Raw genomic sequence first — 15,706 nt, forward strand, 5'->3', positions numbered from 1 at the left:
CACATGGATGAAGTCATCAGTGATGTCATTTGTGATGTAATCAGTGATGTCACTGACCATGTCATGAGTGATGTAATACGTGATGTCATCAGCAGAAATTCCCGTTCGTTCAAATTCTGCCATGTAATTTAATGAATAAAGGCTTCAGATGGTGAAAAATGGTGAAGCGTTACGCTTAATGGAAACAAGACCTTGCATAAACATGCCTGCGTTTAAATGAGCAAGGCGGTGCATCATTGCGTTCGGTAGCTGCTTAAAGGTACCACAAACTATACGTGAATAAACTGTACACAAGCGGGCACAGAATAGTGCGTAAAAAATACCAATTAGTTCAGCGCATTAGACACGCAAACTTACCGAGGGTACTCCTGTAACGAAACTCCTGTTGCACAGTGAATAAGTGACGCAGTGCGTCGTAACGTCTTAAAGGCATAGTGTCCAATTGTGATTCGATGTGCCATGCATGTGATCGTCTTCACATAACGAAACGACAACATAAAGAATAAAAAACGTTGTGTGCTCTGAGGAAACCATAAGACACTATATGCTGATGCAAAATACAATCACAAATCATTTAAGAACAAATAATGACGAAATGAGAGTACCTCAATTGCATGCTGTAAAATTACATGTGATGAATGATTTACGTATACACTTCACATTGCAGACTTGAATAATAATACAATATAAACTGGAGAATAATGCTGCAAACATCCTGGAATATAGCAAAATATATGCAGTCATAAAGGCAATGATAAGGCAAATGAGTGGCGGATTTCACAAGAAACAAGGATATTCAATTCTGTCATTCATCCCAATTGGTTGTAATGATTGCAATTTTTTGGTCCAGTAAAATTCAGATCTGCCCAACGCTTTTTGGGAGTCTAGATCTTGTCTTGGTTTTACCACCTCTAAAACCGTGAAAACGTAGTTCTTCTTTATTATGTTTAGCTGACAACCAATGCATTGCGACTGTGGGTTTCTCATTCCTGTTATGTATATTACTTTTATGTTCTCATATACGTACTTTGGTTTTTCTCTCAGTCCCTCCCACATAAATCTTCCTGCAAGGGCATTTAAGTGCATAAATGACGTTGGTGGTGTCACAGGTGCTGGAATGTTTCAATTGTATAATGTTGCCTTTGGTAGGATGAGTTAAACAGTCTCCCACTATGACATTATTGCAATGCACACAGTTCATACATTTCTGCATACCCTTGAAGGGTATGCAGAAATGTATGAACTGTGTGCATTGCAATAATGTCATACGTGACATTTCTTCATACCCTTGAAGGTATTATTTGGATGGTCAATAATGAAGATGCATGTTGGTTAATGCATTAAAGACTAAACTAATCTTCCAACTCTTTGATTCATTTTGGAAATAAGTGGTTTATTATTATTTTTCGAAGAAGCGAATTATTATTGGTTTATAACACTCTAGTTTTAATGGACATTGTGCTCCCACCAGCAAGTAGGTTTTCCAACATAACCAACTAATGGTCCCTCGGTCCAAAACAGCTTCTTGGGGTGACCGTCGTTTTTTGACAGCGGCACCTAAACTATGGAACACCTTGCCACAAGATATTAGACTCAGCCCATCACTCCTACAGTGCCGCAAGAAACTAAAGACCTGGTTGTTTAACCAATAGCTGTTTTCTAAAAAATACTTTGGACATCGCAAGCCGTATTGAACAACAATCATGCAAATGTAAATGTAAATGTAAATGTATGAAACTTATATAGCGCAGGACTTACCCTGGGGCATCTCCGCGCTTGCTTAGGGAACCCGTCCTGGTATTCCCCTGTGAGAAACCCCGGCAGGGTATCCACAAGGTGAAAGCCAGGCATCCCGCCGCGAGGGGCCGATGTGGAGATTAAGCAAGCTATTGCCCAGAGTCGCAGAGTGTGACCCCGTGAGTCGAGTAGGCACCGGAGCGAGAATTGTCGAGACCGTGGAATTTATGAGCCCGAGACCCGCCGAGGCGGGGAATCGAACCCTGGTCCACGGTCGATCTCAGATTCCGGGTCTGCCGCCTCTAACCACTGAGCCACACTTCTCCACATCTCAGCGCCAAGACGCCCTTGGGTATAAGCTGCGCTTTATAAATGCTAAACATAAACATAAACATAAACTTGTATAGTAGCTTAAAGAATATACGCCTGCATACCCACTGGAGCCCCAGGAGGTTTCCCCCTTTCACTTCATACTACGTACTGATACCGCCTCACACTTTACTCTATATCATAGCTTATACACCAGCGCAACATCAGCCCCCTTTAAGGCTAGGGATGGATGGGTAGTTGAGCTTGGGCAGGATATTACTGACCAGCAATTATCGTATTGCTCTACTCCGACCAAACGGGTCTCTTCCAACAGCCGCCTACACATCACACATTATAAATTCTTGCATCCTATATATTATACACCGGCTAAACTTCACAAATATAAACTACGTGACACTGACAAGTGTGATAGATGCGGGATGGAGGCTGCGGACTTCCTGCACCTCGCTTGGCAATGTAGCACTATCCAGGCATATTGGCGACAAGTTGTTGCTGCACTAGAGCTGATGATCTCCTTGAAGCTTCAACCATCTCCCCTGCTGTCGCTACTCGGCTACACTGAGCTACTGCCGTGTCACATCGGAAATCCGTTACATTTGGTCTTTACTAGCTAGAAGAAGGGTAGCATGTAGATGGGGTCGCGGCAGGGCACCCAAATTTAAGGAGTGGATTAGCGGAATGTTATTTTGGCAAGAGCAAACCTAAGCATGTGCAGAATTCCTGCCCCCTCACTTCACGCCCTCAAGATATTTGGGACCCCCTTAAGATGGATCTCCTTGAACATCTGGCACATGCCATAAACACTTCACACATCTGTCAATTGTGCACTATAATAGACCGCTGACCATTACTTTATGATGTCCTCACACTCGATTACATAACTATATCTTTGCTCACTCCTATCTGTTCTCATGTACCGCATGTGGGGTTGTAGCATACGGTTAATGCTGATGAATTGTCTCATGTTAATTGTGCCTTTCTGGACACTTTACTATTTCATCTTGATACTAGAACATTGCTGCTTCGCATATGTCTACCTATGTAATGTATCTGTCATTCTGTTTGTTGTTTTTAGAAAACTTTAATAAATAAAAATAAAAAAAGTATTCCTGATTTACCATTTATTAAAAAAACTGATCTCCTGTCTGTGCAGTTTAAACAAATACAGCCTAATTTATCTTGTGAGTTCACTATAACAACTTGGACTACCAATGAAATAGTGAACAAAATCCTAAACTTAAGTGCGTGTTTTATGGAATGTGCCATTAAGCTTGAGAATTGTACCCCTATAAAATACTCCTCAATACTAAAGGTATTAGCACCCAATGTGAAAAAATAAATTTGAATGTGGAAAGTAAAAAGTTAAATACATTACTTTGAGGTGCTACCGGCCCATTGCGTAAATCATCTTGCAATTCAGGCTTGTTAATTACTAATACTCTCACAGAGTGTGTATCTGCGAATTGCTATCTAGAAATAATATGCAAATCTAGGATTGCTCTTGGCTTCCAGCAACCCTTGCAAATGTGCATCGAAGAGAGGAGAATTGAATTCTGCCTGTTGTAAATGGTATATATGTGCAATTGAGGATATGTTCATGTAATGTACATGGGCTGGCCCATCTATTGTCCGATCCAGATACTATTCTATTTATAAACTCGTTTGCAATATTACTTCTTCAAGAAACGTGAAGAGAACAACCAACACCTTTGCTTGGGTTTAATGAGTTCAATCTCCCGCCAGTACGCTCTAATAAATCAGGCCGTGTAAAGTGTAGGTTCCCATGCTATATTGCGGCTGAACTAAATGGACTGGAGAATGTAATTGACTTTCAATTGGATTGGTTACAATGCTTTGTATTCCGATATAAAGGTCTAAGGTTGATAATACTTAATGTATATTTAAGTGCAATGAAAAATAAGAATTCCCAGTTGTATACCTTACGGGTTATCATAAGCTCATTAATAATTCGGCATTCAGGAGCTGGAGTTATAGTTTCTTGTGAGTTTAATTTACATTTGGTCACTTTAAATCCCGTAAATGAAACAATTAATTGTAGTGCAAAAGAGTTTTGAGATTAAATGTGCCAGCTAGGTTTTGCGCTGCTAAAAGACCAATCCAGATTTGTGCCATCTTTTAAACAACCTAAACATGGTTCAGTCATTGACTATACTTTTATTTCAGACAGTTTAAGCCTAAATTGATGGAATACCAGGTGACCCCTCGACTTGAGTGATCACAACCCTCAGATAGTTATAGCTACAAATACCAATAAACTATAATATTAGATCTAGAGAGCTCCCAAACATGATGCATTCTTAAAATAATCTGAAAAGACTAATGTGGCAAATGGAGTCACACAAAGAAATAATACAGGCTGCAAAAGCAATAATAATGGGTAGTGACTAGTGCTAGTAGGGGGTAGGTTATACGATTAATAAATGGAATTATATAACAACATCCCTGGTGGGAAAATGTTCAAAACTAAACCATAAGAATAGTAATATTATATAAAGTTCTCCGAATAAATGATTTACTTATAAGCTATACAAGCTAAAATAATCACTTAACGGAGCGGTACAAGATGCCTACTCCCACAGATACCAGCAATACTATTACTATTATGAAGACACTAAGAAGATCTCATAGACGAGAAGTTTGGGTGGCTGAATCATATTATCAAACTTGGCTTTGGAATAGTATACTCCTTCCCTCCAAACAAAATAAAGTAGAAAAGTTTTGGGAAATAATCAACAGTTTAGAAAGGGGAGGCAGTAGGGCTCATTGTATTAACATCACGGAAAATGTAGTGGGTTGATTGTATCACCAATCTGTACGGCATAGTTTACCCAGTTGTAAAAAAGCAGATTTGTGTTTTAACTATGAGAAAATGAATGAACAAATAACTGAAATAGAGGATGGTACGAGCCTGGTTATGAACAATATTGGTAAATTTAGCGACAGTAGTCCCGACTTGAAGAATGATCTGGATCATATAAGTTGTAATGAAATAACCACTCTTTTATGAGGCCTTCGTTCAAATGGTGCTCCTGGTCCTAATAGTCTTCCCAATGCCTTGTTCCACGTGTATGTATGTATGTATATAAATATATATGTATGGATGGCAACTTTACAGTTATTACTAGCTATTCTTTGATGCCCTCCTTCCGTTTTTTCTGTTTTTTCATATTGATCCTCTACCTCATTCCCCCTCCCTAAACACCTTTTTTTTTTTTTTTATGCAACACTCTGGCACTTGCCGTCATTATGAGTAGTGTTGTCTTTGTATTATGAACCCTGACGTGCACTGTTCACTGACATTGTTTGTTAGGGTGAGATGAGTTTGGGCACTTGCCGTCTTGTATATTTACATTTCCTGTATGTTGTTAGGAATCATTTCAACATTACATGTTGTTCATTACAAATCAGGGAGTTACGTTCTCCTTTTAATTGACCTGCCTGGAGGTTTACAGCATGGGTTTTGAGGAAGACTTTTTTCATTATTCTTTTGCTTTAACTTTATTCAACAGCAGCAGTAACATTTGCTGACGGGAGGCGTGGCTTATTATCTGACTTAGGAGCTCACATCACAGTGGCTGCTTGCCCATACGTTGTCACTACATGTATAGCGTTCGCGAATGCAAATTAGGTACATGGACTTTGCAGTTGCATCCAGTTATTGTTCAGAGATTATGCAATATTGTGTATTATGTACGTAATTTTATGCAACTTTGTGATTGTATATATTTATTAATCATTTTTTTACACACAATCCATTTCAGTATTTGACTGTTATGACATGCAACATTTTTTGTCTACCTACTAATACTGTCACGATCCTTTTATATTTTGTATTTGATCGTCATCAAGTCTCCTTTCTATGTTCATTGTCCTTGGCATATTTGTACACGGTGAATGGTGGGCACTTTCACGTGATCAAGCCATTGCTGATAGCGAAACGCGTTCTGAATTAAACAACACAACCTACATTTGGATGCTGTCTTTTTTGATGTCCTGAGAGCGCGCTGTAATTTCGCTTTAATTTGGATGTATATATATATATATATATATAGAGAGAGAGAGAGAGAGAGAGAGAGAGAGAGAAAGATATACATACATAAATATATAGATATATAGATATATATATAGATATATATGCTAAAATACTAACCCTATTGTTTAATGAGGTATTGGAATTGGAAATTGTGCCTGTATCATGGCAAGGTAGTATTCTGCAGCCCATTTATGAAAGCGAACCGGTCGACAACCCTGCTAATTACATGTTGATTTCTTTAACTGATGTCGACGCTAAGGTCTTTGCCTCACCTCTATTGATAGACCTGGAAAAATGGGCATCACAGCAAGGTATAATTCCACTCAATCGAACAGGTTTTCATAAGGATCAATCTACTATTACCAACTTGTTGGCCCTAACTCTATTAGCAGAACGGGCAGTAATAAAAAAACAAAATCTGTACATTGCCTTTATAGATTTAAAGGCAGCTTTTGATTCAGTTCCGCATGATTTATTATGGAAAAAAGTGGTTGGCTGGGACATTCCATGGAACTTGATAGAGGCCATAATTCTGTTGTATACCAATACTTGGGTTCAGGTTAGGCTGGGTGGCGGTGGCACTTTATCACAAAAATTAAAACCTATTATGGCTTAAAGAATGGGTACTCACAAACCTTCTCTCGGGGGTTGAATTTACAGTGTGGTTTGTGTCCGAGGGCCGCACCGGTGGGGCGGGGTCAGTGGGGGAGGGGGAGGGGCTAGAGCAACAAAAAAACTGTGAATATGAGGTTGAACACCGGTTCCTGCAGCGGACGCCTTCGTCCACTGAGCCACCAGACCCGGCATACACACATCCCTCTCCCTCTCCCTCTACCCCTCCCCCTCCTCACTCTGTCACCCTCCTCCCTCTGCCGCCCTCCTCCCTCTGCCGCCCTCCTCCCTCTGCCGCCCTCCTCCCTCTGTCGCCCTCCTCCCTCTGTCGCCCTCCTCCCTCTGTCGCCCTCCTCCCTCTGTCGCCCTCCTCCCTCTGTCGCCCTCCTCCCTCTGTCGCCCTCCTCCCTCTGTCGCCCTCCTCCCTCTGTCGCCCTCCTCGCTCTGCCGCCCTCCTCCCTCTGCCGCCCTCCTCCCTCTGCCGCCCTCCTCCCTCTGCCGCCCTCCTCCCTCTGCCGCCCTCCTCCCTCTGCCGCCGCCCTCCTCCCTCTGCCGCCCTCCTCCCTCTGCCGCCCTCCTCCCTCTGCCGCCCTCCTCCCTCTGTCTCCCTCCCTCTGTCTCTCTCCCTCTCCCTTTCTATGTCTCTCTCCCTCTCCCTTTCTATGTCTCTCTCCCTCTCCCTTTCTATGTCTCTCTCCCTCTCCCTTTCTATGTCTCTCTCCCTCTCCCTTTCTCTGTCTCCCTCCCTCTCCCTCTCTTTGTCTCCCTCCCTCTCCCTCTCTTTGTCTCCCTCCCTCTCCCTCTTTGTCTCCCTCCCTCTCCCTCCCTCTCCCTCTGTCTCCCTCCCTCCGTCTCCCTCCCTCTGTCTCCCTCCCTCTGTCTCCCTCCCTCTGTCTCCCTCCCTCTGTCTCCCTCCCTCTGTCTCCCTCCCTCTGTCTCCCTCCCTCTGTCTCCCTCCCTCTGTCTCCCTCCCTCTGTCTCCCTCCCTCTGTCTCCCTCCCTCTGTCTCCCTCCCTCTGTCTCCCTCCCTCTGTCTCCCTCCCTCTGTCTCCCTCCCTCTGTCTCCCTCCCTCTGTCTCCCTCCCTCTGTCTCCCTCCCTTCCTCTCCCTCCCTTCCTCTCCCTCCCTTCCTCTCCCACCCTTCCTCTCCCTCCCTTCCTCTCCCTCCCTCTCCCTCTCTTCCTCTCCCCCTCTGTCTCCCTCTCTTCCTCTGTCTCCCTTCCTCTCCCTCTCTTCCTCTGTCTCCCTTCCTCTGTCTCCCTTCCTCTGTCTCCCTTCCTCTGTCTCCCTTCCTCTGTCTCCCTTCCTCTGTCTCCCTTCCTCTGTCTCCCTTCCTCTGTCTCCCTTCCTCTGTCTCCCTTCCTCTGTCTCCCTTCCTCTGTCTCCCTTCCTCTGTCTCCCTTCCTCTGTCTCCCTTCCTCTGTCTCCCTTCCTCTGTCTCCCTTCCTCTGTCTCCCTTCCTCTGTCTCCCTTCCTCTGTCTCCCTTCCTCTGTCTCCCTTCCTCTGTCTCCCTTCCTCTGTCTCCCTTCCTCTGTCTCCCTTCCTCTGTCTCCCTTCCTCTGTCTCCCTTCCTCTGTCTCCCTTCCTCTGTCTCCCTTCCTCTGTCTCCCTTCCTCTGTCTCCCTTCCTCTGTCTCCCTTCGCCTGTCTCCCTTCCTCTGTCTCCCTTCGCCTGTCTCCCTTCGCCTGTCTCCCTTCGCCTGTCTCCCTTCGCCTGTCTCCCTTCGCCTGTCTCCCTTCGCCTGTCTCCCTTCGCCTGTCTCCCTTCGCCTGTCTCCCTTCGCCTGTCTCCCTTCGCCTGTCTCCCTTCGCCTGTCTCCCTTCGCCTGTCTCCCTTCGCCTGTCTCCCTTCGCCTGTCTCCCTTCGCCTGTCTCCCTTCGCCTGTCTCCCTTCGCCTGTCTCCCTTCGCCTGTCTCCCTTCGCCTGTCTCCCTTCGCCTGTCTCCCTTCGCCTGTCTCCCGTCGCCTGTCTCCCGTCGCCTGTCTCCCGTCGCCTGTCTCCCGTCGCCTGTCTCCCGTCGCCTGTCTCCCGTCGCCTGTCTCCCGTCGCCTGTCTCCCTTCGCCTGTCTCCCTTCGCCTGTCTCCCTTCGCCTGTCTCCCTTCGCCTGTCTCCCTTCGCCTGTCTCCCTTCGCCTGTCTCCCTTCGCCTGTCTCCCTTCGCCTGTCTCCCTTCGCCTGTCTCCCTTCGCCTGTCTCCCTTCGCCTGTCTCCCTTCGCCTGTCTCCCTTCGCCTGTCTCCCTTCGCCTGTCTCCCTCCGCCTGTCTCCCTCCGCCTGTCTCCCTCCGCCTGTCTCCCTCCGCCTGTCTCCCTCCGCCTGTCTCCCTCCGCCTGTCTCCCTCCGCCTGTCTCCCTCCGCCTGTCTCCCTCCGCCTGTCTCCCTCCGCCTGTCTCCCTCCATCCCTCTCTCTCCCTGTCTCCCTCCCTCCCTCCCTGTCTCCCTCCCCCCTCTCCCTCCCTCCGTCTCCCTCCCTCCCTCCGTCTCCCTCCCTCCCTCCCTCTGTCTCCTTCCCTCCCTCCGTCTGTCTCCCTCCCTCCCTCTGTCTGTCTCCCTCCCTCCCTCTGTCTGTCTCCCTCCCTCCCTCTGTCTGTCTCCCTCCCTCCCTCTGTCTGTCTCCCTCCCTCCCTCCCTCCGTCTCCCTCCCTCCCTCTGTCTGTCTCCCTCCCTCTGTCTGTCTCCCTCCCTCCCTCCGTCTGTCTCCCTCCCTCCCTCCGTCTCCCTCCCTCCCTCTGTCTGTCTCCCTCCCTCTGTCTGTCTCCCTCCCTCTGTCTGTCTCCCTCCCTCTGTCTGTCTCCCTCCCTCTGTCTGTCTCCCTCCCTCTCTGTCTGTCTCCCTCCCTCCGCCTGTCTCCCTCCGCCTGTCTCCCTCCGCCTGTCTCCCTCCGCCTGTCTCCCTCCGCCTGTCTCCCTCCGCCTGTCTCCCTCCGCCTGTCTCCCTCCGCCTGTCTCCCTCCGCCTGTCTCCCTCCGCCTGTCTCCCTCCGCCTGTCTCCCTCCGCCTGTCTCCCTCCGCCTGTCTCCCTCCGCCTGTCTCCCTCCGCCTGTCTCCCTCCATCCCTCTCTCTCCCTGTCTCCCTCCCTCCCTCCCTGTCTCCCTCCCTCCCTCCCTCCCTCCGTCTCCCTCCCTCCCTCTGTCTGTCTCCCTCCCTCTGTCTGTCTCCCTCCCTCCCTCCGTCTGTCTCCCTCCCTCCCTCCGTCTCCCTCCCTCCCTCTGTCTGTCTCCCTCCCTCTGTCTGTCTCCCTCCCTCTGTCTGTCTCCCTCCCTCTGTCTGTCTCCCTCCCTCTGTCTGTCTCCCTCCCTCTCTGTCTGTCTCCCTCCCTCTGTCTGTCTCCCTCTGTCTGTCTCCCTCCCTCTGTGTCTACCTCCCTCTGTCTGTCTCCCTCCCTCTGTCTGTCTCCTTCTGTCTCCTTCCGTCTGTCTCCCTCCCTCTCTTCTCTCTCTGTATCCCTCTCTGTCTCCTTTTCCCTCCCTCCCTCGCTCTCCCTCTGTCTGCCTCCCTTTCCTTCCCTCCTTTCCTTCCCTCCCTCGCTCTCCCTCTGTCTGCCTTCCTTTCCCTCCCTCGCTCTCCCTCCCACTCCCTTTCCCTCCCTCTCTTTCCCTCCCTTTCCCTCCCTTTCCCTCCCTTTCCCTCCCTTTCCCTCCCTTTCCCTCGCTCTCCCTCGCTCTCCCTCGCTCTCCCTCGCTCTCCCTCGCTCTCCCTCGCTCTCCCTCGCTCTCCCTCGCTCTCCCTCGCTCTCCCTCGCTCTCCCTCGCTCTCCCTCGCTCTCCCTCGCTCTCCCTCGCTCTCCCTCGCTCTCCCTCGCTCTCCCTCGCTCTCCCTCGCTCTCCCTCGCTCTCCCTCGCTCTCCCTCGCTTTCCCTCGCTCTCCCTCGCTTTCCCTCCCTTTCCCTCCCTTTCCCTCGCTCTCCATTCCTCCCTGTCTCCTTCCCTTTCCCTCTCTCGCCCTCTGTCTGCCTCCCTCCTTTCCCTCCCTCTCCCTCTGTCTGCCTCCCTTTCCCTCCCTCCCTTGCTCTCCCTCTCTCTGCCTCCCTTTCTCTCCCTCCCTCTTCCTCTATCTGCCTCCCTTTCCCTCCCTCTCTCTCGCTCTCTCTCCCTCCTTCGCTCTCCCTCTGTCTGCCTCCCTTTCCCTCCCTCGGTCTCCTTCTGTCTGTCTCCCTTTCCCTCCCTCACTCTCCCTCTGTCTGTCTCCCTTTCCCTCCCTCCCTCCCTCTGTCACCCTCCTCTACCTTCCTCTGTCACCCTCTTCATCTCACCCTGCCTATGTGAGACAGCTTCTGGGCGCACACACACACACACACACACACACACACACACAAATGTAATGTTGTTCTGTATGTATTTTTTTAAGCCTTTCATTGTCAACTAGGCGGGTTAATAAGCTCTCCGCCACCGGATATGCGTCTTGCTTGTCAGTATCACCTTTGAACGTTGAAGACACCGCCTTCAGTTGGTGCTCTAGCATGCGCAACAATGAAATAGCTTTGCCCAAAGTACAGTCCTCCATGCTGACTTCACGCGTGAAGACCTCAAAAGGACGAAGCATGTCTGTCATGCTTTTAACTAGGTCCCATTCCTCCAACTCTAGTCTCATGTCTTTCATAGAAGAACCTAGTGCAAAGACATACTCATTGATTACCAAGCACTGCTCAGACAGACGCTCAAGCATGTACAAGGTTGAGTTCCAATGTGTTGCCACCTCCTGGATGAGTCCTCTGACTGGCACTCTACGGTCATGTTGACGTTTCCTCAGCTGCTTCCGGGCCTTAAAAGAATGGCTGACATGTGTGCAGATTCTTCGGCAGGTGATCAGTAACTTGCTGACTGTTTTCTTTTTTCAAAAAATCTTGAACAACAATGTTAATACTGTGCGCCAAACACCGCACTCTGAAATAGCCACCATCATTCATGGCCCTAACTATATTACTGCCATTATCCGTGGAAACATAACCAATCATGCGCTTTCTTGGATGCAGCCATTCAAAGACCTTACTGTTAAACTCCTCCAAAATGTTTACTGCAGTATGAGATTTCTCCATGGCAAACATGGCGACTGTTACATGTTTCCGACTAGCTTGAAAAATTGTGGCAGGGTCCACACCTGCAGACGTCTTTTCTCTAACCCCTGCAAAAGAGACCCATTGTGCAGTGATGCACATGTAATCAAGGGCTTGACAACTGGTCCACATGTCTGTTGTCAGGTGGATAGTGTGAACAGCACTCTTCTGCAAAGCTGCCCCAATCGCCTCCAGCACATCTTGATGTAGTGCTGGAACCGCAACTCTGGCAAAATAGGACCGGCTAGGAACCTTCCATTTAGAGCTGACTGTTGCCTCAAATTGTCGAAAACCAACCCCTTCCATGAAAGAAAAAGGGAGAAGGTCCAGCGCTAACATTTTAGCCAGCATTGCATTATACAGACGTGCCGTTGGGTGGTTGCGTTCAAATGGCGCCTCCGACCATAACATGCTTTTAATGGTGGTCTGGACCGTTTTCATATGTGATGAGGATGCAGACCTCTTCAACCCAGTTAGGCTCATTGATGTACTTTTTCGCATTGGTGTCATTACCAGACTACTGTGCCTCCTTGATGATGTTGGGGTAGAGGAGGGTGTGGGTGCTACCACTGCAGTGCTGCTGCCAGGGGTTCTGTGTGTACCAGAAAAAATGTCTCTCGGTTGTTCACCTCACCCCTGCATGATCAGCTCCTCTTCGTCATCAGATGCAATATCAATGTCTACATTTGGATTTGTACTTTTGGCTTTCCGGATGTTATTTAGGTGCGCCTCCCACTGGATAATGTGGTGTTTTTTGAGATGACCTCTCTGGGCTCCGGTACCATAGTTGGTACCAAGCTTATCCCGGCTAACTACTTTTTTCCGCCTTTTTGCTAATACTAAAGAAGTCCCAAACTGGGGACTGGAGATTTCTGATGGTGGTGGAGGTGCTACTTTCAATGCCAGATGAAGTGGAGGATGGGCGTGGCTGAATGTGACTCTGTTGTGCACTTACAGCACCACTACTTGAGGTAATGGAGGTCGAGCTGGATGGAGGTCCCTGCAGGTCCTTCTGACGAGAAAATATGGAAGCTGTATGTCGTGTTGGTGTTGTAGTTACCTGTGTTGTTGGTGGTACCAGTGCCACGCCGCCCACATCCCGCTCAGCAGCAATTCAGGATAGGGTAAAAATGTCTGTCTGCTGCATGCCCGCTGGGGCTGGAGTGACTACTGTGATGACTGGGTCGTCATCGTCAGATTGTTCATCAGCAGCAGAATCCACCACTTCTACTTCTTGTTCGTCATCACCCATAAGTGAAAGCCTTGCGGGAACCTTCCTTTTAGGCTTAGCTACTTTTGTCGGCTCATGTGGTGCCTCCCTCTCAGACTGCATTGGTGGGTTCCAATCAAGATCAAGATCATCAGAAGGAAGGGGGCTTGAAGAAGAATTTGTACTAGCCCTCCTTAACCTTTTTCTTGCTGGGGATCTGGAAGGCAATGGATCATCAGGAGGAGTGGGTTGCTCGGATTATACCTCCACTTCAATCTCGATTTCCTGATGTGCCCCATCTTCTGTCTGGAGGAACAAGCATTGTGGGCAGTTGTGCCTCTCCTTGCGCCACTCCTTGCTCCTCTCCTTGCTCCTCTCCTTGCGCCACTCTTTGCGCCACTCTTTGCGCCACTCTTTGCGCCACTCTTTGCGCCACTCCTTGCGCCACTTCTTGCGCCTCTACTAGCGCCTCTACTTGCGCCACTCATTGCGCCTCTCCTTGTTGCACCTGTGGTTGTCGTTGCGGCTGTGGTTGAACACTCGTTAGATGAGTTACACCCTGCGTTGATTGGATGCTACTTTCTTGCGATGAGTCAACGCCAACATCACTGGTCGATGGTGATTGAGCAATTAAAGTGGCTGCCTCTGCGGCACTCATGGCCTGGGGCCTAACTTGGCGTGGTGGCACTGAGACCAATGAAGCTGAGGTGCTGCTCCCAGCTTGGTCCCCGGCAGACACCGCTGCTGCAGGCGCAGTTTTTTCCCCCAAAAAAGTGTCTGTGGGCACACCAGTCTCCTTGGTAAGTGGCGCCGCTTGCTTCTTCTGCTCCTTACTGGCAGTGGCACTGGCAACTTTCTTGGTAGAGGAGCTACGGCCACCTTTCTTTGGGCCCATCTTCTTCAGATGTCAGAACAGCAGGCTGCAGTTGCACGAGTTGCAGAGTTGTCTGTGGCCACACGTGACGTCACGTGACGTTGTGCTACACACACCGCAGCAGGACTTCTTCCTGGCACTGATGATGAACAATGAGGATGATTTGTGGTTCTCTTTGTGCACCTAAAAGCAAAGGAAGCCAGAGGAACATCAGTTAAATAAATGGTGCATATGTCGTGCTTCAATTAATATTTGCAACTAGGCATTTATTATTATTACAACACACCCAAAAACGGAAAGACCAAAAATAAAAATTGCAATTATTTCTAATGAAAAATGGATGTTTACATTAATAGAAGAGACCCCACAGAAAGCCTTGGTCCATGCACCACTGAGTACCCCTGGGTATAATGGGTGAAAGCAGGTCAGACTGGGTGCAGGCACAAAGCACACTGCCTGGCTTCAAAATGGCTCCTTGACCCCCACCCACCTGGCCAGGCCATGCCTGGACCAGGCCTCAAAATGGCCCCCACCCACATGGCCAGGACTCAACAACACCCCAAAAAATCGAAAAACACACACAAATCACCATAATCCAATGCCATCCATGCCCTAAATGATGTTTAAATTCAAGAGACCCCACAGAAAGCCTTGGTCCATGCACCACTGAGTACCCCTGGGCATAATGGATGAAAGCAGGGCAGACTGGGTGCAGGCCTATGGCACAAAGCACACTGCCTGGCTTCAAAATGGCCCCTTGACCCCCACCCACATGGCCAGGCCCTGCATGGACCAGGCCTCAAAATAGCCCCCACCCACATGGCCAGGCCCCAGCAACACCCCAGAAAATCGAAAAACACACAAAAATCACCACAATCCAATGCCATCCATGCCCTAAATTATGTTTAAATTCAAGACACCCCACAGAAAGACTTGGTCCATGCATCACTGACTACCCAATGGCCTACTGGCTAGTGTGGCTTTACACGCACCCCAACATTAAAACAAAATTCCACATATAACAGTGAGCTATTCAATTCAATGACATAAATGATATTTAAGTTCAACAAAACTCACAAACAGTTGTATCATGCACCCATGACTAACCCTGGGCCTACTAGACAATATATATTTTTTTAAGTTATGAAAAAGTATAAAAATTGTAGTTGCAGCAACTGCAATGTCCCAAACAAACAACACCAACTTACTTGTAAAATCTCAAATCCAAAAGTAATCCAAAAGTGATCCAAACAAAAAGTCCTCAAATACAAATATCCAGCAGCAGCAGCCACAAAAAGTAATCTTTCCAGCTCCAGGTCCAAATGAAAAGTGACCAGACATGGACAAAGCACTGGGAGGAGCCTGCTGGACAGGAACAGGAAGTTGGTGACTCTGGGGCACTTCCTTCCTCCCACCACCCCCCCCCCCCCCACCCCCCAAAATGGACTCCTTGCACAAAAAAGTGCAGCCAAATGTCAATGTGAGGAGTTATTCTGATCCAAATCATCAATTTCAGAAGGTTTATGCTGCCTGCGGTAGATTTCTTGTGCAGAATTGCAATTTTTGCAAAGTTCGGGAAAGCGAGCTGTTCAAATCTCCCGCCAGAAGTCAGCTGCGCGTCGCATCTACGTGTTTGCAATTGTTTACTCCAGCGATGTGTGATCTCGGGCCCTTATGACGTAGTCGCGTTCTCAAACTTGCAGTGCAAGAGGACTAGCCGCTATGAAGTACTCGCGGACGAAAAGTCTTGCGTGATCACGCAGCTAGATCCAAAATGGCACTGCGCACGCAAACCGGGAGGAAAAACAACTCTGCGACCTCAGAATCACAGTAAGT

At 48.5% G+C, this 15,706-nt stretch overlaps 1 protein-coding gene across 3 annotated transcripts in view; it reads left to right on the top strand.

Annotated features, from left to right (window-relative positions):
- Positions 1–15,706, top strand: part of STAM2 (signal transducing adaptor molecule 2) — a 489,661-nt gene that overhangs the window by 382,376 nt on the left and 91,579 nt on the right. The gene's annotated exons all lie outside the window — the stretch shown is intronic.

Source organism: Lissotriton helveticus, chromosome 3_1 (genome assembly GCF_964261635.1).
Source record: "Lissotriton helveticus chromosome 3_1, aLisHel1.1, whole genome shotgun sequence".
Classification (NCBI taxonomy): domain Eukaryota; kingdom Metazoa; phylum Chordata; class Amphibia; order Caudata; family Salamandridae; genus Lissotriton; species Lissotriton helveticus.